General features: G+C 44.4%; 1 long non-coding RNA gene across 1 annotated transcript; it reads left to right on the forward strand.

Annotated features, from left to right (window-relative positions):
• Positions 1-686: 686 nt before the first annotated feature.
• On the forward strand, positions 687-22,447 carry LOC119493687. The gene is made up of 3 exons (XR_005208015.1): positions 687-1,751; positions 3,664-3,817; positions 22,101-22,447. It is a non-coding gene; the product is annotated as an uncharacterized LOC119493687 (long non-coding RNA).
• The last annotated feature ends 387 nt before the right edge of the window (positions 22,448-22,834 follow it).

Consider the following 22,834-nt stretch of genomic DNA (forward strand, 5'->3'; position numbering starts at 1 on the left):
GCACGGGGTACCCCTCTTGCGTTACTTTTGGACGGACCAGGGACGGCATGTTTTCACAGGAAGTTAGGTTTAGGCAACACAACCACTTAGTTAAGGTTAGGAAACAGTCGTGGTTGACATTAACTTCACTGAATAACGACTCATGTGGGCTAACGTCTAGAGTTTGTTTGACCCATCCACCACCCCTACCGCCCTGAGCGGACTCTCACATTATTAATACTACGTCAGTTGCTCTGACTGTCGAATAACACCGTGGGTGGGTTTACATCGGAGTTAGTTGAAAGCCCGGTTCGTCGCATACTGTTGCTAAAGGGTGCCTCCGTGTGTCGGTTTCCAATGCCGAGGGGCATTTCACACGAGTGAGAACAGGTTGACCTCAGCGACCTCTGCCAGGGATTTAGATAAGTCTTCCCCCAAGTCTTCTAAGTCTTCTGCCTCCTCCATGGAGGTTGTGTTGATCAGGTTCAGGAGTTCCTCAAAGTGTCTTTATCTATCTGGGTCCACAGTTCTCCTCCACTGCTAGTCCAGGTCCAGGCATAACCTGTTGATGGTTGGAGAATTTGTGTCAAAATCTGCATGGTCAGGATGAATTTTTGAGTATGTCAATCTAATGTCACAAGATTGTAATACGTGTTGACGTGCCTCTTGCCTTTCATTTCGAAAAACTAGTCTGTCACATGTCAGTCTCTATATTCTGTTCCAGACACTTTCTCAACTTGCTAAGAGGGAATTTCTCAGGGAAACACTGGAATACTTTCTTTTCCTTTTCAAGATGAAAAAATGTTGGCTAACGGCAGTTTGAATCCCAAAATAGAAGTGGAGCTTGTATCTGAACAGATGCACGTGTGCGTCGTTTCAGCTACTTTACCACAAGAAAAAGCTCACGTGCTCGTACGTACACGCACTGGAACACACTCACATGCACACAGACACACATTGACGGGGGAACAATAGACGTAGAGGGGACACCTGCTCGCCTGATACAGCCTCCTCCTCCTCCTCCTCCTCCTTCTCCTCCTCCTCCTCCTCTTCATCCTCTCTCCCCCATTAGGATTCAGTTCAGGGTTCGTCTCCGTCTCCGTGAGTAGGTTAGCCATGCGTGTCATGGCGGAATCCAGTGAATGATAATGAACTAAGCAAGTGTGTGTGTGTGTGTAAGGGAGGAGGTGGCGTGCTTGCTGTATCACTCCCTCCATCCATCCATCTATTCCTCCTCCACCGCTTCCTCGTTGGCGGTGTGTCGGCTGGAAGGACGGCCCCCGTGCTCTGACACACTCGCATACACGCAGACACACACCTCCGCGATGTGTCACTACCCATTCCACCTGCCTCTCTTCCCGTCATTCCCCGCTCTCCGCTCCATCTACCTACGCTTGCTCTTTTCCCTCCTTTTTTTTTTTTGTGCTCTCTCTCAGTCTTTCTCTCCAGCCCTCCTTGTCCTCAACCTCCCCCCCACCCCACCCCTACGCTGTGTGTCACCGCTGCCGGGGAAGAAAGAAAAATGCTCCGGCCGACAAAAGTGAGAAGAGAAAAAGGGAGAAAAGAGTCAAAGAGGAGAAGATAGCGAAAGCTGGAGTGTGATTGGAGCGCAGCGATGCCTCCGTCCACCTTGAGCCAGACTCTTCTTTGATGGAATACACCCCGGACAGCGGAGGGCAGCAGGAGGGAGAAGAAGAAGAAGAAGAAGAAAAAGTAGAGGACTGACAGAAGAGGACTGAGAAGGCAGGAGGACCAGCGCTCGCCTCAGGAGGGTACGGTGACACAAAACAAAAAAGAAAGAACCAAAAAAAACATATGCTCTTGCCAATCATGTATCTAACAACTTCAGCTTCTCTGTTCCTTTTGGCGTTTTTTTTTTTTTTTTTCATTTGGCTTTTGATCTTCTTCTCTCTCGCTCTCTCTAGTACACTTTCTAGCTCGCTCGCTCTCTCTGCTGAGTTGTGTCCACAGGCTCTGTTTGGGATTTGGACTAATTGTGAAACTATTCTCCGGACTCCGGAGCGGAGAAGAGACTTTCTCTTCTCTCCATTTCTTTTTCATTCTAATTAATTCCCCCACTATGCAAACCCTCAAAGAGCCTCTCTCTCTCTAACTCTGACTCTGCCTCTCTCTACCTTGCTCTCTGTTTTCTCCCCTCTCTCCATCTGTCTGCCTTTGAGAAGCAAGTAATTGGATGTGGAGATTGGCTTCTCTGTGGCTGAGCCGGAGGATTTGAGTCTGCACGGCACTTCACTCACACACAATTACACACATACACCTGGAGCTCTGTGTGTGTGTGTGTGATTGTGTGAGTGTGTGAATGCTGGTGTGAGCTGGACACAGATTGTTTGTGTCGTCTTTAAAGGATAAGTCTGGTGCTATTTTACTTTTTTTTGTTGTCGTGAAATCGCATGAAAAAGACCAAAACCAACAATCTGTAAGTGCGCCTTTTAGTATTTCACAACTTTTTTTTACTCTCTAAGCCAAAAACGAAGAACGAAACAAAAACTTAGATTTTTAACAAAAGCTAAATAATGTCCTTAAACAGCTGGGCACTGTAGTTTGTAGCACATATTACTCAAACGGGGAGTAAATACTGCTTTTTATTAGGGACTATTTTCTGCCGTGGATGAATACAAGTTTGATGCTTCGGTGATTTTTTACAGGTGTATGTCGGATTGACTATGAAGGGAAATGTCATTGGTGTTTTTTGACAATTTGGCACAGAGAAATAAGACATATGAGACTTTGAAGAAATACTTTTGGATAAATTATTGTTGGTTTTGGTCTTTTTTCAGCTTTGATTCTGTAGCGTAGTGACCTTTCTATTCAAGTTACGGACACGAACTTCAAAAAGACTCTTGAAACAAGACGTGTTAAAATATCCTTACAATACGGGCAGAATCTTTTCACTTGTTTTACTGAAATAAGGTTTTAGGACTCGACAAAAATTAGTTTTTTTACAGTGCCAAGCTGAGTGAGAATAAACTGAAAGAAAGAGAGAAAGAGAGAGAGAGAGAGAAGCTTGTGTGGTTGAGAGACCTTTGAAGAGATTAGTGGCAGAGGTATTTCCCTGGAGAGAGACAGAGAGAGAGAGACAGAGAGAGAGTGTGAGGGGTTTCTGGCACAGCTTCACCTACTAGAGAGAGACAGAGAGAGAGAGACAGAGATGAAGAGGACGAAGAGGAGGCTTGAGCAGCTTCTGAGACAAGAGGTGGACATGAGTTGTGTTGTAATGCTGGCGAGGCTACAGGCTGGAGGACGCACACATCAACACTTTTAGAAGAGAGATGTAGAGCCGCTCTCGCTACACTTTCTGCTCCGAGGCAGGGCGCCAAGTCTCAAGTGACGAACCGGAGACCCTCCAGAGCCTTCACACACACACACACACACACACTCACTCATGGTCACCTTTACACACTCAAGACACACACGTATACACAGAATGGAACAAGAGGGACTCCATTGGGACCCTTTTCACATTTTTTTTTCCAGCCACTTCTTTTCTTCTTCTGCTGTATTTCATTATTCACCCCGTCTCTCTCTTTCTCTCTCTCTCTCATTCTCTCTCCTCTTCACCTTCCCGCCCAACCACACATCTCCCTCCTCCCTCCCTCTCCTCCTCATTCTCCTCCTCCTCTTCCTCCTCCTCCTCCTCCTCCTCCTCCTACTACCGCTGCTTAGCTCCATCCAGTCCAGTCTCATTGTCCTCACACACACACCTCGCCTCCCTCCGAGTGTGAGCGTGCACGCGAGTTGTGTGTGCATGTGTCTGCTGTGTGAGGACGGCCATTTCTACGCCACAGCAGTGCAGCGGAGCGCCAGGTTCCACTCTGAGGTGAGTGTGTGTCACCTCCTTATCTGATAAACACACTTTTTTTTTTTTTCCACTGCTTGTAATTTAGTTCCTCTTTAAAGTGTTGTTGCACTTGTGGAGGATGGTGAGGATGGTGTACAGAGAGCGTGTGTTGTTTTGCGCTAACAGGGGTCAAAGGTGCTGGCGGTGACATTTGAATGGAGGTAGGATTGGATATAGAGCTGCTGGAAATGTGGCTCAGGCTCGTCCAGACTGCTGGTGTGATTGTGTGTGTGTTGATCCGTGTGTGTGTGTGTGTAGCCAGAGGGTGAGCTCGGCTCAGTCTGTACGTGCTCTGCTTATGAATTGCTAGTGACCACGGCTTGAGTCTTACTCCCCACTAGTTCACATTGAGCCTCCCTCCTTTGGGTTTTTTCCCGCTTTCCCATCTATCTACTTCTTCCTCTTTTCTCATTCTGTTTGATTTGACTTCAGTGACTTAATTGGCATGCCTGCGAATAGAAAACCACGCTGCCAACGCCGTGTACCAAATGCAAATGCTCAAACAACCAGCCAACAGTATAAATATATATATATATATATATATATATAAAAATTCTCTCTACTTTCTTTCTTTCTTTCTTTCTCTCTCTGTCACACACACACACATTCCACGGCAGATTTAAATATTCCCCGGCGGGGTTGGAGGGTGAACAGAAATAGATCTAATTCTAAATCAGGATGGAGAGCTCGGCTCAGGCAGCCTCGCCACCCTCCCTCCCTCCCTCCCGTTACAGCCAGCAGCTACAACACTCGCACTCCGAAAGAAAAAAAAAAAAGTTCAAAGATTAGCTGCAAATTTCACCAGTGGAATTATAAGAGGAGTGAATATGCTGCGACAGTATGAAACGCTGCCAAACCCCCCACACGCTTTATGGCCTCGATGCTGGACATATAGGAGGCGTGAGGACAAAAGGGCGCATCAGTTTGGGAGATTTTTTCCGAAAACAAAGCAGCTTGCAGGAATTATCAGTTTTGCACTGCATGCGCCACCCACAAAATAATACTAAAAATAAACACAAGGGATGCTGAAGTGCCTGATTTGCTTCATAGTTTACTTTTTTTTGGAGATGTCAGGGAGTTTAAGCTGTATGGATTTGTCTGTTGCGGCTCTTGGCTGCTACAGTAGCTGGCTGCGCTGGAAAAGAAAAAAAAAGCAGCCGGATTAAGCCTCTAAGACTGGAGTTAAGATACAGATCTGGAGTTGATGAGCTCTCCTATAGCTGCCTGTCTATCTGCCCACCTGTCTGTCTGCCTGCCATGTCTCCAGAGCAGCGATAGGATAGGTCATGGCCCGCCAGCTGCCTCCAGCGGTCCCGCGGAGGGATTGAAAGATGGAGATGTGGAAAGGGGGTGAAGCAGGAGGAGGGTTGGTGGAGGGGTAGAGACAGGGGAGCAGGTTGAAGGAATGTGTGTGTTCATATGTCAAAGTGTGAGTTTGTGGCGGCAGTGTGAGAGATAAAGCAGGATGGGGGCGGAGGGGTGTGGGGTTGGGGATAAGATGTGCTGAAGGCTGGATAAGCAGCACCTGGCTGGAGAGAGAAAATAAAAGATAAGGATGCACAAAGAGTGTGAGGGTGGGGGGGCGGGGGGGGGGGGGTTGCAGAGGTGGGTGAAGCCTCCAATATCTACCTACAGACAGGACGGACGTCACATCGAGACCCACTCATCCTTTACCTCCCTCTCTCCTCCGTCTCCCTCACTAACCGCCCTCTTCCGCTCTCCTCTTTCTGACAATGAGCCGACAGCAAAGAACAAAAGAAGACATAATACATGCAAACCCTCCTCTCTCTGCAGTCAGGGAGGAGAGGAGGAGGAGGAGGAGATGGGAAAGAGAGAGGGATGAGTAAGGCATAACATGTAAGGCGGTAATCAATTATATAAAAAAAAAATTAAATTAAAGAAGCTGCAGAGTCGTTGTTCCAGAAAAGACAAACTTTGAAAAGACAAATAAGTGGGTGAACTTTGTGATGCAAAATGTCATTTAGCACGAGTTGAAGTAAGACATTATTTCCACTGACTACTCTACATTTCACACACTTAGATGAAGATCTTCTTCTGCATTGTGAATTATGTTTCAACGTATTATGTCGCAGATTACGTTTGTTTTTGACGTATCACAAATACAGATCTAATGATAGTTCGTGGAAGTCCGTGTAGGCAGGAGGTCGGGACTTTCTACCAGGAGACTGTTGGTGCCCCGTGTGAAACCAAAGGTCAACATTCACGTGTTTTTATTTACGTCTGTGGCGTAAATGACGCAACAAAGGTAGTAATTTTAAGCCAAACCATGACGTTTTTTTTCTAAACATAACCAAGTAGTTTAGTTGCGTTTTGTTTTGTTTCAATTGACAACTAAACTGCGACCGAAATCCCTCAAAGCGTAATTGGGGATGCAGTTTAGTTGTATGGGAATGTCATTTTTGGTCGCTCGAATAATAACTTCCCTCGCTAAGAAGCAAAGGTGAAAGTAGCGTGTCGTTCTTATGCCAAGAAAACCTCCAAATGAGGAGATTGGACATTTCCTTCTGGATAAAAAATGTTGGACTTTCACAAAGGAGACTGATTTGCACATTGGTTTCTTTTAACAACCTTTCACCAAGATCTCTCCAGAATTTGAATCAAGTAGATTTAGTCACCTAAAGTTAACGAAACTTTAATGAAACCTAGTTCATTAGAACTTGGGTTTTATTTTGTAGCTCTGGTCATCGGTTGTTTAGTCAACACATTCTCACTCCAAAAAATACCGCTGCTTGGTCAGCGCCCCTCGGCATCGGAGACCAGGTACCCATCTTGCGTTGCTTTTGGACGGACCAGGGACGGCGTGTCAATACATGCTTGTTACATTCATAGTGTCCTTTCAAAATAAACTTCTGTTTTCACAGGAAGGTTTAGGCAACACAACCACTTAGTTAGTGTTAGGAAACGATCATGGTTGACATTACCTTTGCTGACTAGCAACTCAAGGGACTTTCTCAACATCAGCGCCTGCACCAAGCGTGACTGGCTGGAAAGAGCTCACATGAGAAGAGATGCGTAAACGCAGACATCAGATTCATCTGGAAATTAATTAGAATAAGACGACGCAGACTAAAACCAACTACTAACTGTTAGCCTCACAAAAAGGTCAAATTATCGTACGTTATGGAACTTTTGGCATTATTGATCGCACGTCTACAAAATGATCATACAAATATGATAATTATCGTACATCTTCAAAGGGGTCCCTTGACCTCTGACCTCCAGATCAGTGAATGTAAATGGGTTCTATGGGTACCCACGAGTCACCCCTTTACAGACATGCCCACTTTATGATAATCACATGCAGTTTGGGGCAAGTTATAGTCAAGTCAGCACACTGACACACTGACAGCTGTTGTTGCCTGTTGGGCTGCAGTTTGCCATGTTATGATTGGAGCATATTGTTTTATGCTAAATGCAGTACCTGTGAGGGTTTCTGGACAATATCTGTCATTGTTTCATGTTCTTAATTGATTTACAATAATAAATATATACATACATTTGCGGAAAGCAGCATATTTAACCCCTCCCATGCTGATAAGAGTATTAAATACTTGATAAATCTCCTTTTAAGGTACATTTTTGGACAGATACAAAATGTCTGATTCATTTGCGATTAATCATGATTAACTTTTTTAATCAATTGACAGCCCTAGTAAAAACTAAAAGAGTTCATGCTATAGATGTAAAGTAGAGTAATTGTATTTATATACAGTTTTAAATGGCTAATTCATGGATGCTGGTATTAAAGGATCTACAGGATTGCTTGGCTCGTCCCGTTAGCCGGCCTCGCTTATTCAGCCTACTTGATAATTAATGGTTGCTGTGTATTACACATATTAGAGACCCCCCCGCCCCCCATACACACCCATGCAGTGATCACACTCTGGTGATGATCTCAGCTGCGGTAATTAAAGAAGTGTTAGCGGTGAGTGAATAAAACATGCATCAATCCCTCTTCCCTTCATTTGAACTTCCGTCCCTCCATTCCGTTCTCTCCTCTGGTGTTATTTCTCTCCCTTCTCTTTTATCTATTTCCCTCTTTTTTTATTCTTTTAATCATCCTCCTCTCGTCCTCCTCTTCTTCATCTTCTCGTTATCTCGTGTTGTCCTCTTTTTCTTTTCTTCCTCCGCCTCCCATTATTCTGCTTCTTTCCTCTTCTCCCCCTCCGTTTCCCCTCTTTTATCATTGTCTCCCTCCTCTTACTCTTCACCTCCCCTCTCACTCCATCCTCTCCTCTCCTCTCCATCATTCCCCAGAGGTGAACCAATGTGTGCAAGCTGTTGCAGCAAGGGCAGTGCACACAGAGCTATGGGATGATGAGATATACAGTGTGTGTGTGTGTGTGTGTGTGTGTGTGTGTGTGTGCACACTCTTTCTAGCACACACACACTCATGCCTTGTAGACACTGCAGGTGCTGCATCAAGATAAATGAGCCGTCATTAGCCAATCAGGTCAGCCGGTGGGAGGGCGATGGAATAGCGAGGAGCGAGATCAGCTCGTGGAGGTCAAGCCTCTGACAGGGGAGATGTGTGTATTAATGTGTGTTTCTCTGCACAGAGAGACGGAGAAGGAGAATTCCCTGATTAGATGTGAGCTCTCACTAAGTTTTCTTCTTCTTCTCCTCCTCGCTGCACGAGCTTCCCCTTCCCTTCCCTTCATTCCTTTCCTCCATTGCTGTTGTTTTTTCCTCCTCTGGGAAGCGGAGGAGTGCTGAAGATTGTTGTGCTGCCGTTTTGACGGCCTAATTGGTATCTCCGAGCCCGTTGTTTATCTCTTCATCGGCGACTCGTCACAGCGACGGAGACAGAGGTTGAGGAGGAATTAAAAGCTTTTTTTTTTTTTTTTCGAGCTTGGAATTTCTGCAGGAGGAAAAAGTAGATGTCATATTGTGTTTTTTTTTTAAGTTCCCCAAAGCACTTTCTCCGGGGAAAAAAACCTACGAAACCAATTAGAGAGAAAGTTAGACTGGCATATATTCTCATTACAGCACCGTAATCAATCAATGTGTGTGTGTGTGTGTGTGTGTGTGTGTGCGGGCGGGTGTTCGCCCTCTTAACATTTACACTTCGGCTAATGCAAATGGATTTATGCATAAAGTGTTCATTCTCACAGCCAAAGGTGCTGCTGGGAAGGAGGAAGGTAAATGATTAACCCCATGGAAAAAAACTCTAATCTCCCTCATTCTCTCCCTCTCTCTATGAATGTGTGTGTGTGTGTGTGTGTCGGGGGCTTTCAGGATGGCCGGTGGCCTACTTTGATCACTAATCCTTTCTCTGGCCTGACTTTCTGTCCCTCGTTCTTTTTTTCCTCTGCCCATCTCTCTCCTCTCTCCTCTCATCTCCTCTCTTCTCCTCTTGCCATGTCTGCATTGTGAGCAGCTTACAGGCGGATATCTAGGGCAGGGTGCCCTCTCTCTCTCTCTCTCTTTCTTCTCTCCGTCGTTCTCCCTCCGCCTCTCCCTCTGTTTTCTGGAGTGCTTAAAAGAATAGGTTTGGATTTGCACTATTTTGATATAACTAGAGTGCCATGCCCGTCCAGAACGGGCCGATTGGTTGGCCCAAAAAAAGGTTCTGCTTGCAGCTTTGTAGAGAACCGCGATGGCTGCTTTTATCCACCGAGCATGACGTTGATTGGATGAACGGTTCTTGAGATATGGGAAGGACAGTCAAATAGAAATGGTTTGTTTTTGTGGAACGTTATTTCAGCAAGCCCCCCAGGAAGAGCGTCGGTCGTTTCCTAGTGGCCAAATGGCGGTACTAGAACTTCCGTGTCCATCACGTGATGCCATTGGGCCCAAAAAGACTTTTTCCCATAGACTTACATTGGGAAAGAGACGTCTGTAACTCAGTGGATAATTTTTTTTTAGGTAAATCAACTTCCCAGTACGAACACTTGAATAGCCCTTATTTAAATCATTAGGTCCTAAAGGCTGTAAAACGCACTAATAGCTGAATCCACAGTTATTACCCTTCTTCTGTTCATGTGAATGAGACACTTTTTCTCTAACACTTTGCCGATATTGTCAGACTCTAATTTTGAGAAGTCCTTCTTCCTTTTTTTGCGTTTCCTTGCAGTGTATAGGCAGCTGTTGTCAATGCTGGAATAGCAACTTTCCTGCAGGATATTCTGCCGTTGAATCAGGCTTTCACCGAAAGTACGTGCATGAGCATCTGCATTTGTAGAACAGCCGATAGGAAACGCCCTGTCAAGTTTTAAGTTTAAGTAGTGGACCCAAATGCAGAGACACCAGGGAGACCGATACATTCAACAAAAAGCGAGCTTTAATCTGTTAAGATGGTCTGCTAAAAACAATTCAAACAGGAAATAAAAAAAACTAAGAATGTAGGCCGAGGAACAAAGTACAAAGGAAAAAAAACACCAAAAAACTAAACTGAGAACAAAAATACTGAACTGGGTACAGACTAGAGGACATGAGGAACACGAGGAACACTGGCAGGATCGCAGGAGACACAGGAGTAACAAGGCAGGTGAAACTCAACACATGACGAGCGGCGACGAACTCACAAAGAAACAGGGGAACACACAGGCTTAAATACACAAGAGGGCGGGGCAGACAATCAGGAAAACACGCCCTCTGAAATGACTTGTGATTGGCCAAAGTCTCCCCTCACAGGGCTAGATTTCCTGAAAAGAGCCAAGAAGGGTAGCATCTAGAGGGGAACCCGTAAGTTGGGAAAACTCTGACGAGATGGTTAAGGTTAGGAAGGCTCTGATCTGGAATAGTTAACTTTCGGAGAGGTCGTCGGGCATCAGGAGTTTCGTGAGGTTTACCGTCTAGACACAACCTCCAAGAGGGGGTGCAGAAGTCTATTTGACTCTCAGACCACTTGAACTGTACGAGTGAACAAGTGGGTGCTTTTCAAAGTTACAGCCTTTTTTCTGTACAAAATTCCCTTTCTGTGTTTTCCTGGACTGTCTTCTTGCTAAACCATGACGGAGGGCAGTAACCCTACATACACCAGGGTGAAGAGACACACTTCCTTTGGCTAACTGAGACTGTTGTAGACTCATATTAACTTTGACTTAAGACTGGATTTCATCCTCTGTCCGATTACAGTCACCAATAATATGAGAATTGTTAGAAGAAATAGACCTGAAAATATTGTAACCGTTTCATTTAAACACAATTTTGCTGGAATGATAATCATTCAGCGGTCTTAATTTTCTCTCTTCTGGTATATCTTCTACGCTCCCCTTTCTCTGTATTTCCATCTGTCTTTCTCTCTCCTTGTCTGCTCTGAGATCACTGTGACCTTTCTGTCCTCTTGTCTTCTCTCTCGCTCGCTATATATTTCTTTTTCTCCTCTCAGTTTCAGGTAATCTGTCCAACCAGCTGAGGCGAGAAATCTCTCGGCTGCAGCGCACACACACGCACGCACGCACGCACGCACGCACGCACGCACGCACGCACGCACGCACGCACGCACACACACACACACACACACACACACACACACTCTCTGTCTGTCACTCTCTCTCTCTCACAGCTCTAAACCCCTCTAAGGCTCCGGTGAATACCTTACAGCATTATTATTCAGCACATTCATAACTTCATAGAGGAGCTCTGAATGGTTGGCCGGGCGGTTGTAGTTGCTAGTGAGACCTCATAATCCCCCCCGCTCTCTGGCCGGGCCTCGTTAAGCCGTATTCCCCGCTGGGAACCTGGAGGTTATAATTAACGGACCTCTGGTAGACCTCGGGAGCGCCTCGCTGGCTCTCTGTAGTCCTGGAGTCGCTCCACGAGGGGGCAAGAGAGATACTTCTAGAGGCCAACAGACGACGGTTATTTATCCGCAGCCTCGGGGACGCTAAGAGACAACTATTCTACTGTTACAGATGCTGAGGCTGCATCCAAACATCTACATTTTTGGACCATCTTTTGCCCCACAAAAACTCTTAAAATGGCAGTGAGCTATTCTTCATTCCCTTCCAAAGTACCTTGAGGGAAATCATCTTGCCTGCACTGTCTTGTGTCCTGTACTTGCCTGTCACACGTAGACTTGAAGGAGGATCTACTGTATCCCACATTGCAAAGTGCTGGGCCTGCTACAGGCTATGCTTACAACAACAACAGCAGCCAAAAACGTCTTGATTTTTTACATTTTTTGTAGCTATTTCATTACTAAATTCACTTCGGAACATTTTTGAGGCGAGAAATCAACTGTGTAGATTTTAATTATTGGCAGTTTTACGATATTAGATGGTGAATCGAACATTTGCTCCAACGTTTTCGGAGTTCAGAAGCTCCACAAACTGCGGTGACAGCTAGCTAGCGCCTGCCGGGGCTGGTAGCTCGCCAGCCGGGCGGTCACGCTCACAGACCGCTATGAGCTGGCTGGAGTTCTCTCTGGAGACCGGTCTGTTGACGAGAGGCTTTTATGTCTTTGTTGACAGATAGTTTGTTTAAATATCGCAACACAAATGTCCATTATAAATTAACAGGATCAAGCCAATCAGAGCAGACTGGACTTTTTCAGCAATGGGTCTTAAAGAGACAGGCGCTAAAACGGAGCGTTTCAGACAGAGGGTGAATACAGGTACATTCAGACAGAGAGGATGAGAAAAATAATGTGTTTTTTGAACATTAAAGCATGAAAACATGTTCTAGTAAAAACCCAAAATACAAACATGAACCTGAAATATGCATGATATGTCCCCTTTAATCTGTCAGACAAACAAACACAAGCTTTGCCATTAATTAGAACACATGGGAGGGAAGTCCCAAAATACATGAACCTGGAAGTGAGCATGATATGTCCCCTTTAAAAGCCAGTATAACAACAGAACTAATTCTTACAAAGTGTCTGACCACGTCTGAAGGAAAAGTGTTTATTTCTGTTGCGAATGGCCACACCTGAAGGCAGAAGAGCTGTGAGAGGTGAGACGCAATGAATCTGACAAATGAGGATGACGGTGCTCACTTTTGTACTCTTAGAACTGTTGCACAAATGAAAAGTGACAGAAGTCGTTTTATGAAGAATTTTAAAAAAGAGCTTGAGGGAGTAGTTCAAATCCTTCCTACTTTGTCACACACCTGTGCAACATCAAGGGCCTGCTTGTTGGATTGTTGTTTTTGGAAAATTGTGGGACACAGCCCTGATTGTGACGTCTGAACGGAGTGCAGGGAGTTTGTCTTTATACCACTTAACCCACAGAAGTCAGGGCAGCAAGCTTTTCCATCCAAACAAGTTTATCAATTACTCAATTGACAGAAAAGTAATCAACAATTTTGATAATCGATCTCAAGTCTCAAGTCAAACATTTGCTGCTTTTCTTTTTTGTTTTGTATAACAGTTAATTGAATCTCTTCAGGTTTTGTACTGTTTGTCAGACAAAACAAGCCATTGGAGGACGTCACCCTGGACTCTGGGAACCGATCATTGGCATTCCTCATTATTTTTTTACACTCAGGGCGCTTTCACAAGCCAACATTTAGTCTGTTTCAATCAAACTGGTTCATTTGGGCATTTTTGAACGCAGTAATTGTACTCTGCGGACCAAAACAACGGAGACCACTTGCGAGAGTTGGTCTCGGACCGTTTCCAAGCAAACACTAGTGCGGTTCGATTGCAGTGAGAACATAATCCGACCCAACTGCAGGAAGTGAACTAAAATTCAGACTGCCTGCACAGGCATTTGTTGAGATGGACACAGGTAAACGACAGGTTGACATGAGAGGACTGACTGATGTTTGTTTGACATCCAGGCCAAAGAGAACATACAGAATATGATAAATTAAATCCACAAAAATAGTGAGTCATTCCAGATAAACTGGAGGAGAAGGGATTCATGCGCTCAGTAAATCAGAGCCGAGTCAAAGTGAAAAATCTTTGACAGCAATATTTCAAAGTCTGCATAGAAGTGGAAGCTGTCGAGATGTAAAAGATATATTTGCTCCTTCGTGCACGACCCTCAGCAAATTATTTATTTATTTGGTCTGCTTTAACTTGTGCAGTGTGATGGTACATGTTCATAGCCTCCGTCATTCGTCAAACTTCCCAATTCATTGTCTATGTAAGCAGCTGTGCAATGCATTGTGGTAGCGTGGTGGCGCGATGTGAGAGACGGGGCATCACTCATCATTTGCATAAGGTTGAGGTTTAGGCTACTTTATACAGATCAGGGGCGTCCAGGGCGACTCGATGCCTCTGGAAACTCCCGAGAAACTTTTAAACTAACCATTGTTGATCCAATATAAAGACTGCAGCAACTGCATGGCGCGGGGTAACCCTCTTGCGGTGACATGAATACCGGTCTCCTGGTTGAAAGTCTTGTGTTTGTTTAACCCGTCCACCCTGAATGGACTCTCACGCTATTAATACTACGTCACTTGCACCGACCGTCGAATAACGCCGCCGGTGGGTTTACATTCAATCATCAATATTAAAGTAAGTGACTTTTTAAAAAAGGTTATTTTTCGCATCTTGTGAGACAAAATGGAAATATCGACGTTGAGTATCGAGCCGTCCTGGAAAGAGGGCAGATATCTCTGGTGCAGGTGGAGTGGTGGTGGTGTGTGTGTGTGTTGGGGGAATTTGGATATGTGTGTGTGTGTGTGTTGAAGGGGACAAGCACAAAGCACTGGCCTGTGGAGAAGATAGAAAGCTCCTGTGTGTTACTGAGTCAATAGGCTCTTTGTTCACTAGGACTGGGAGACAGTTAGCCATGAGGACAGACCGAGACTCCAACGCACCGTAGTGTACCTGAACCTGCACACACACACGTACACACTATTCAAATACCTCAGCCTGACAGGACGGCATTCAATCTCTGTCCACTGTTCCTGCTTTACCTTCTTTATCATTTTTTTCCCCCCTGACTTTCTCCTCTCTTCCTTTATCTCTCTTTCTATACATCCATCCATCTTTCCCTACCTCTTCATACCACCCACCCGTTGGCGTCTTTGTGTTGGAACAACAGAAACTGTTTCCCTGTTTTTTTTTTTCCAGCCCTCTCAGTTATCTAGACCGGGGGGGGGGGTTGGTTTTACCTGAGAGCAGGACAGAGGGCATTTTGTGTTGGACGAGGGAGCGAGCGGGTAGAATGGCGGCAGGGCGGGGGGTTGGGTACAAGAATGCAACAGATACAGGTAGAAGCTTTGTGCGGGTACCAGAAACCGGGATCGGTTTTAATGTCTGTGTGATGGTAAAAGAAAGAGCTAGAAAAGAAGAACATGGAGACAGGAAATAAAAGAGGATCTTGATCAGATAAGAGGAAATGGTTCGTATGTGGTCGCACAAAGACAGCGTGAAAGGCGGAAACGTGCTGCGGACACGAAGATGTAAGTAAAACCGAATCTTCAGACATTTCTACAATTTTTATGAGCTTTTAAAACGTAATCTGTGAATCCTGTGAGCTGCTATGTGCCTCTCAAGTGTACCCCTTACTACATGAAAGCGAGTGCTTGAGGATTTGAAATATTCAAGGCCACTGCAGAGTAAAACTTCTCTTTTACACACTAGTTGGAGCGTCTTGTTGTTGCTTCGTTGACGGGGAATGTTCCGGACGGGGAGGTTTTCTCAGTGGCTACTTATATACTCCATGAGTAGAAATCATGCACATGTCAGCATGAATCACACTCACATACTACTGTTTCTGCTTTGTATGTGTGTGTCCGAAGGCAGGGACGGCATAAATAATGGATACAGTTTAATAAGCTTCCTGTGGAACGTCTCTGGGCTGTTGACCATCGGGATCAGCATTAGGATTCTGTCACTCAAACTCAAAACGGCAACAACACTGAGCTTATCTGCTGCTTTACGCACACACACACACACACATGTTCAGCTGCACACACAACATACACACGTGCGTTCTCGCTCACTCAACGCAAACATGGATCGCCTTATCTCGCCGTCCAAACAAGACGATAACAAATATAAACCACATTGTCTGTTTCCACGGAGGATCTCGATAAGACACAAATCAGCTTATACACACACACACACACACACAAACCGCGCATTAAACACACACGAGGAAGCAGAGCGAGTTTTCACAGGGATGAGGTTGAAAAAGACGGACTAAAAACAAGGATGGATGACTTTCGACATTAATCCTCAAACTATCTCTGAGTGCCCCGCTCGCTTTTATTCTTAAAGCCTGCTTCTTTATCTCAGTTCCTCTTATCTGTGCATGTCTTTCCAGCCCTCTGAACTTCCCATTCCCATGCTTGTTGCCAGAGCTGTCTCTCGAAAAAGGAGGGATTCCCCTCCAAACTGTAAAGTAGCTCTTTGTTCACCAGATACAGAGGAAATGTGTTGTGTTATTAGCAATCTCGCAGGTGTGTATATGTCTGTTTTGGCCTTTTATCTTAAAGGAGTTCGACATTTTTGGGAAATGATTCACTTTCTTGCTGAGAGTCGGATGAAAATCAATACCTCACATCTGAAAATATGAAGCTCAGCTTAGCTTAGCTTAGCACAAAGACTCCAACCAGGGGGAAACAGCTAGCCTTGCTCTGTTCAAAGGTTAAAAAATCTGCCGAACCGCACCCCTAAAGCTCTTGAATCAACACAATATATCTCGTTTGTTTCATCATCTAACTCTCCGCCAGAAAGTCAATATGTGTATTCCCCAAAAATGCCGAAGTATACCTTTAAGGGATATACTGTATGTTTCTATGGGCTGTTTCCCAAAAAGTTCCATGCTATGACGGGATCAGACTTGATAATATCAACTGTTATAACTAGGGGTATAGCGGTACACAGAAGTCACAGTTTGGTTCGGTTTAGGAGTCACGGTTCACAAATGCACAACATCCTCTTGCTGGCAACTGAGAAACATTTTGCCCACTGGCAACTTTAGTATAATGTTACTATTTTCATCATAAAAATAAGGAACATTTCAAATATTTCTGTATGTAGGAACCTTGATCACACATTTTCCCAAAAAGCATCAGGTCACAATAGACTATAAAACTGAAAAGCATCTGTTATGCTATGAAATAAAAAAATGAAAAGTTGCTTTTCCTGTGGTGATTGACACGTCTGGGTGATGCCGTCGAATGTGCGTTAGCATGTGCTTCCATTTACATCCCCTACGACGGTGGAGCAACGCCGACACACCGCCCTCGTCTCATACACTACTCTCTCTCTCCGTTGATGTTGTAGCCGACCGGGAAATATGCAGATGGGTCTTCCAGCATTTCATTTGCACTCACCGTAGTGTGATTTACTTGCTCGCATGCCAATCAGCTTGTTGTGCTAATCTCAGTTCATGTTACCAATGGCGTACAGGTAAAAGTTTCAGGGCGGAACTCGTGCTTGTGAACTTTGATTTCTGCATTACGTGCATCAATCCACATACCGTGTATTCTGTGTACCGTGACGGTTCGACACAAATACACAAACCGTTACAGCCTTAGTAATATCACAATATCACAATATTTTTGCCTAATCTGACACAGTGACCATCTTGAAAGATGCGTAGTCTGATCTGACATTAGAGTGTTTGTGGACGATACTGTATTATGTGTAAAAATTCTCTACGTAGAACCAAACTGATTAGAGCATCCAAATAGTCCAAGTCTAGTATAGTCCATACAGTCATACATTTTGGGCTGCATGCACACAGTTCATGCGGGCGCGGATATGGAAAGTATAATTTAGACATAGTTTGTCCACCAGAGAGCACTGACAAGTATCTTGGTCACATTTTAAAAAACTAGAATTAAGAAATAATTATCTAAAGTTTCCCATACACTGCTTCATTTTATGTTTATTATTATTGTGAGAGGTCCCGGGTTAAAATCCCGGACGAGCCCCCAATTTGTCATAGACATTTTATAGGGTGACTTTTTATATATTCAAAACGTATTTATATATATTTTGTTGTTGTTAATCATTGTTATTAGCATACATTTAATTTAAAGTGAAGTTTATTGTATAAACTTTTATTTAATTATTATTTTTTCAAATGCAATGTCACTATTTATCCTTATGAAAATGTATACCAATGTGTTTATTTTAAAAATTATCAGTCAATAAATTGTTATGGGTTTATTTTAAAACTCTCAAAATCCAATATTATAATGCATTAATTGCAGGGGTTACAGTTTGATAAAGCAGAATGAGCCGACCAGGGATTCAGTGGTGTTTCTATGGGGATACTTGGGAACATCATTACCTTGAGATGAATGGTTAAAACTTTTATGAAAGTATTAAATAATTCAAATTCATTTGCTTTTTCCTACGCTAATATCACCAACCCAAAAATATCGGTCTAACCCCTCGTTTGGATCCCACCGCGGTCGGTTCATGCACGGTCGGCGCCACGCTGTACTCGGGGCCTGTGGCTCCTCATTTATGTGTGTATTTGTGGATGCACGTGGGCCGCTTTGCCTCCCTCTCCTTCTCTGTTAACGTTGACTCATCCATTTTCAGCCAGTTAATAATTCAGAGGGGTCTGCAGGCTGTGTTTTCATCTGTCTCATCTCCGCGCTCAGCCTGTGAAAAGAACCCCTAGTAATTACACACCACCAAAACAAGACACTGACTCCGATGGCTGGCAGCGTGGCCGGGGATGGAGGAGGGAGGAAAAAGCGGGGGAGGTGGGGGGGAAGGAGGAGAGAGATCGGAGGATTGGAGGATACACAGGAGACAAGAAGGATACACAGTGGAGAGAGGTGTCTCAGCACTGTTGTAAATCCTCTGCAGGGCCTTGTAAGCTGTCAGACAAGCTGAGGGTGTTAAAGGCATGAAGTGAGAGCTGCACACACACACACACACGGCGGCGGCGGAGAGAGAAAAAGTTTACTAGTTTCTATCGGCTTCACTGGCTCGCTGCTGTGTTTTATGGCTTTCTATTCCTATGTGATTTTCTCTGGCATGTCACATAGGGTCTAAAGCCATTGGGTACAGAGTGGGAGATCTGCAGATGAGGATTAGATGGATATATGAAATGACAGAGGAGGGATTAAAGAAGAGCACATGGAGGTTTAACAGCATACACACACACACACACACACACCTACACCCGTCCACACTGCATGGCCCGAGGCGGTTTTGTCTCCGCTTGCAGGCAGCCTGGAGTCTGGCTCAGCTAATTGCCCCCATATGAGACAGGTTGAAGCGCATATCAATCCCTAAAGCCACACACACACACACACACGCATGAATGCAGACACTTTATGTTTGGTGTGCACTTTTGTCACCCACTCTCTCCACACACACACACACACACACACACACACACACGGTATCCACTCCCCCAGCCAGACCTGCTGGTGCTGCTGACTCAGGTTGGTATTTAATGAAGCTCTCAGTTTCACCTCGCGTCTCCCTAATCTCAGCGCTCGTTTGTGATTGGCTGCCAGCACACTAGTGAAAAATGTTAACGTTGGGAGTTTAGTGAGCCTTAAGTCTAGCTCTGTGTGTGTGTGTGTGTGAGCGACAGAGAGATGGAGTAACTGAAGCGGATGGGAAGAAAAATGTGAGATGAAGAAGAAGCAGAAGTATTGGCGGTGTTTCTCCTCCTCGCTGAGTGACGGCGCTCAATAGACCACCGTGCCAATCTTTACCGCAGTGTATGTGCGAGTGTGTGTTGACTGACCTATTGACTGAACCGCAGTAACTTTCTCTGCATCGAGTTTCTTCCCGAGAGCGCAGCAAAAAACGTTAAAGACGAACACACACACACACGCAGCCGTGAGCATTATCGACAGCTGTCTGCTGTATATCTACCGGATTAGAGTAGTTTTACAGCTGAAGGGCTGCAGTTGATATAAATGATGGTAAATCTCAGGCGATTAAGATTCGAAGCCGTGTATGAGGATACGTTCCTGAGCGTGTAGCCTTCCGGGTTGACCGTGACACCAACGCTGTCAGGATCAGTGCTTTAGTTTGATTCCCTCTGGCACCTCCAGACCGGGTTCCCCATAGCGGCTCCTATGAATGTCAGTCACAATCTGGATTGGAAATTTCAGCTGGGGATGAAATTCATACCTCTCCTGTAGAGTTCCATAGTGGGAGGATTCATTTTAGGCTTCTACCATTTAGGGATCCAAAAGTAAACGTTTATTTTAATGTTAGGTGACGGACAGGTGGAGCACAGGTGGAAAAACTTTGATAAAAAGTCAAAGGTACAAACAAGTGGTCTACCTCCAGGTCTGAAAAGTGAAGCCAATGCTGAAGTGCCTTAAACCTGCATGCTCTCTAACAGCCAGCAGGGGGCGACTCCTCTGGTTGCTAAAAGAAGTCAGATTGTATAGAAGTCTATGAGAAAATGAGCCTACTTCTCTCTTGATTTATTACCTCAGTAAACATTGTAAACATGAGTTTATGGTGTCAATCTCTAGTTTCTAAGCTATGGTTATGGTTTATGAAAAGGGGAATGTTAATTGCAGGTCTGTAATGGGATGCAAACACTCGTCTTGGCATGAGACGTGCTGCATGTAAGCATCCACCGCAACCGTAAATTCCGAGGTGTGGAACTGTCCAATATGAATGTAATTCTTAGTGATACTGGTTCCCATTGGCAATTCCTGAATTTGATCGACCTCTGATTCATGATTCATGACCAGCTTCTTCTCAGTAGCAATGATGGCTCATGGATATCGTAACATTTAGTGCCATCCCCCAAAACCAAACTGATGGAATAAATTAGACTTTTCAGAAAGCTGATGGCTGCAACATAAACCTATAGTTGGCATCATTACATTTTATCTCTGCTTCTATAAGGAACATTCATTAAAATATCCTCTGAAATGTTAATTTACAATGTCGGAAAAATACTCCCTGAACTAGATCTCCTGCAGAAGCAACTAGAGCTGCAGCCTTTTCTATTACAAATGAATTATACAAAGATGCACACAATTAGCATTTTCATCCCAGAGCTTTCTCTGATGTGGCTCACATTTGTTATATATTTGGCCCGTCATTAGTCGCTGCTTTGACGGCGAGAAAAACTAGCTCAACAAACTAAGTTGATAAGTACAAGTTGAGTCCAAAAAAGAATGAATCCCAGAGAGAGCAGAAGAGATGGCACACCATTGAAGATGTTAATGTTTGTACAGCTTCATGTTTTATTAAAATATCATCGCTAACATGTTTCAGCCAGAGGCCCTCCTCAGAGCGGAGATTTGATAACTTATTGGTCGTGTATGCGTGTGTGTTGATACCACATTTAAATCCCAGTTCATTGGGTACAATTTGAGCTGTACAATAATAAGATCAGTGGTAAACATTGATGCCTGTATTGTTCTGGGAGGCACTTTAGCTGGAAGCATCCGCCGCACAGCATGACGCGACAACTGCTGGCTCGACTTGATCACATTTTTTTTTAACTCTAGGCGAGTCCTTCAGGCAAACTGTAAGTGAAGCAAATGAAGCCAAAAAAGGCAAAATCTTTTCATCATAGAGTTCAGTTAAAAAGTTCTATCAGGAAACTCACTTTGCCTCAGTGTACGTACAAAAAATAAAAAACCCTTTCTTCTTCTTTGATTCCAGATATCCATTTGTGTTCAAAAGACTCGTGAGCTCACGAGGAGTGTGATGTCTTGGCAGATTTCCAGATAAAGGAGAAACCGTTTTAAAGCTTCAGTAGGCAGAAACTTTTTGGCAAAAATACCATAGTAACCTTTCAGCATATTGTAATTCATTTACAACTAAACTAGACTTCTGCTCCTCCTCATGGCTCTGTTTTCAGGCTTTAGTAAATCTAGCCCGTTACGGGAGACTTTGACCAATCACAGGTCATTTCAGAGAGAGAGCGTTTCTATTGGCTGTGCTCCGGCTGGTGGGCGGTGCTTGGAATTTCCTGAACTGTTCTCAACACATGGCTGCCGGGTCACAAACTTTCTCATTTTACAGCTAAACAGTGCACTACAAGATGTTTCTGAAAACATCTGAGGAGAGAAATAGGCATTACAGTAACAGAATATTGATTCATATTTGATCAGCGCTGCCTAGTTTCACCGTTTGATCGGAGTTCGCGAGTGATTGACAGCCGGCTCTCATAGACAACAGCTGGACGGCAGACTCCAGATCAGCTCTGACTGCTTGTTCTCCTCTGGTCTGTGAAATCTTGCAGATGCCGTTAGGAGCACCGGAGGACACCGGGGCACATGATTTTTTTTAGATTACCTGTCTCATGCACTACTGTCAGAATATAGTGACCGTCTTATAAAAATAACTTTCTTCATAATCATATCTGCTCCATTTCTGCCCACTGCAGCTCTAATGCCTCCCCCTCTTCTTCTCATCCCTCTCCCTCCGCAGGTTAACGTGGATGCGGTGCGTCCGATAGGCCATGCCCTTCACCTGCGCCTGCTTCTGTGGCCTGAACGGCTTCTGCCGCCCACGCAAGAAGAAGAAAAAGGAGCAAGTGGAGGAAGGGCAGGGTGAGGTTGAGGAGGCGGAGCGATGGAGGGATCAGGAGACAGTGGTGTGACGAGGGCTGCGGCTCTCCTCACCTCCAACGGGGGTTTTATCCTTTAACAGACTGGGATGCTCATATACAGACTGTCTGGTATTATGCATGACGGGGATACAATAACAGGGATGGTAACGGGGCTTCAGGAGAAACAGGCTTTTATTAATAATCCAGAATTCATTTTTGAACCAGATCTTTTGACGACGGAGTATTAGGGCCACGTTGAGGGAAAAAAATAATCTGAGATTAAGAGAATAAAGTCATAATATTAAGAATAAAGTCAGAAGTTTAAGAGAAAAAAAATTGTAATGTTATGATAATAAAGTCAGAAGTTTACGAGAAAAAGTGGTAGTATTATGAGAATAATATATAAAGTAGTCATTTTAAGTGTTATTTTAGAGGGGAAATAGAGCAGTCTGCGTGAAAATGAGGAACGTGGAGCATCTTGTAAAGTTATACTTTAGTTTAGGTTTCACAGATAACCAAATACTTCATCTTTTTGCTCATCAGCACCACATTATCATCAGTATCAGGACCTTGAAAAGAAAGTTTATTCCAAAGAAAGAACCACACGGACCTG

This window comes from Sebastes umbrosus, chromosome 1 (genome assembly GCF_015220745.1).
Source record: "Sebastes umbrosus isolate fSebUmb1 chromosome 1, fSebUmb1.pri, whole genome shotgun sequence".
NCBI classification, from domain to species: Eukaryota; Metazoa; Chordata; class Actinopteri; order Perciformes; family Sebastidae; genus Sebastes; species Sebastes umbrosus.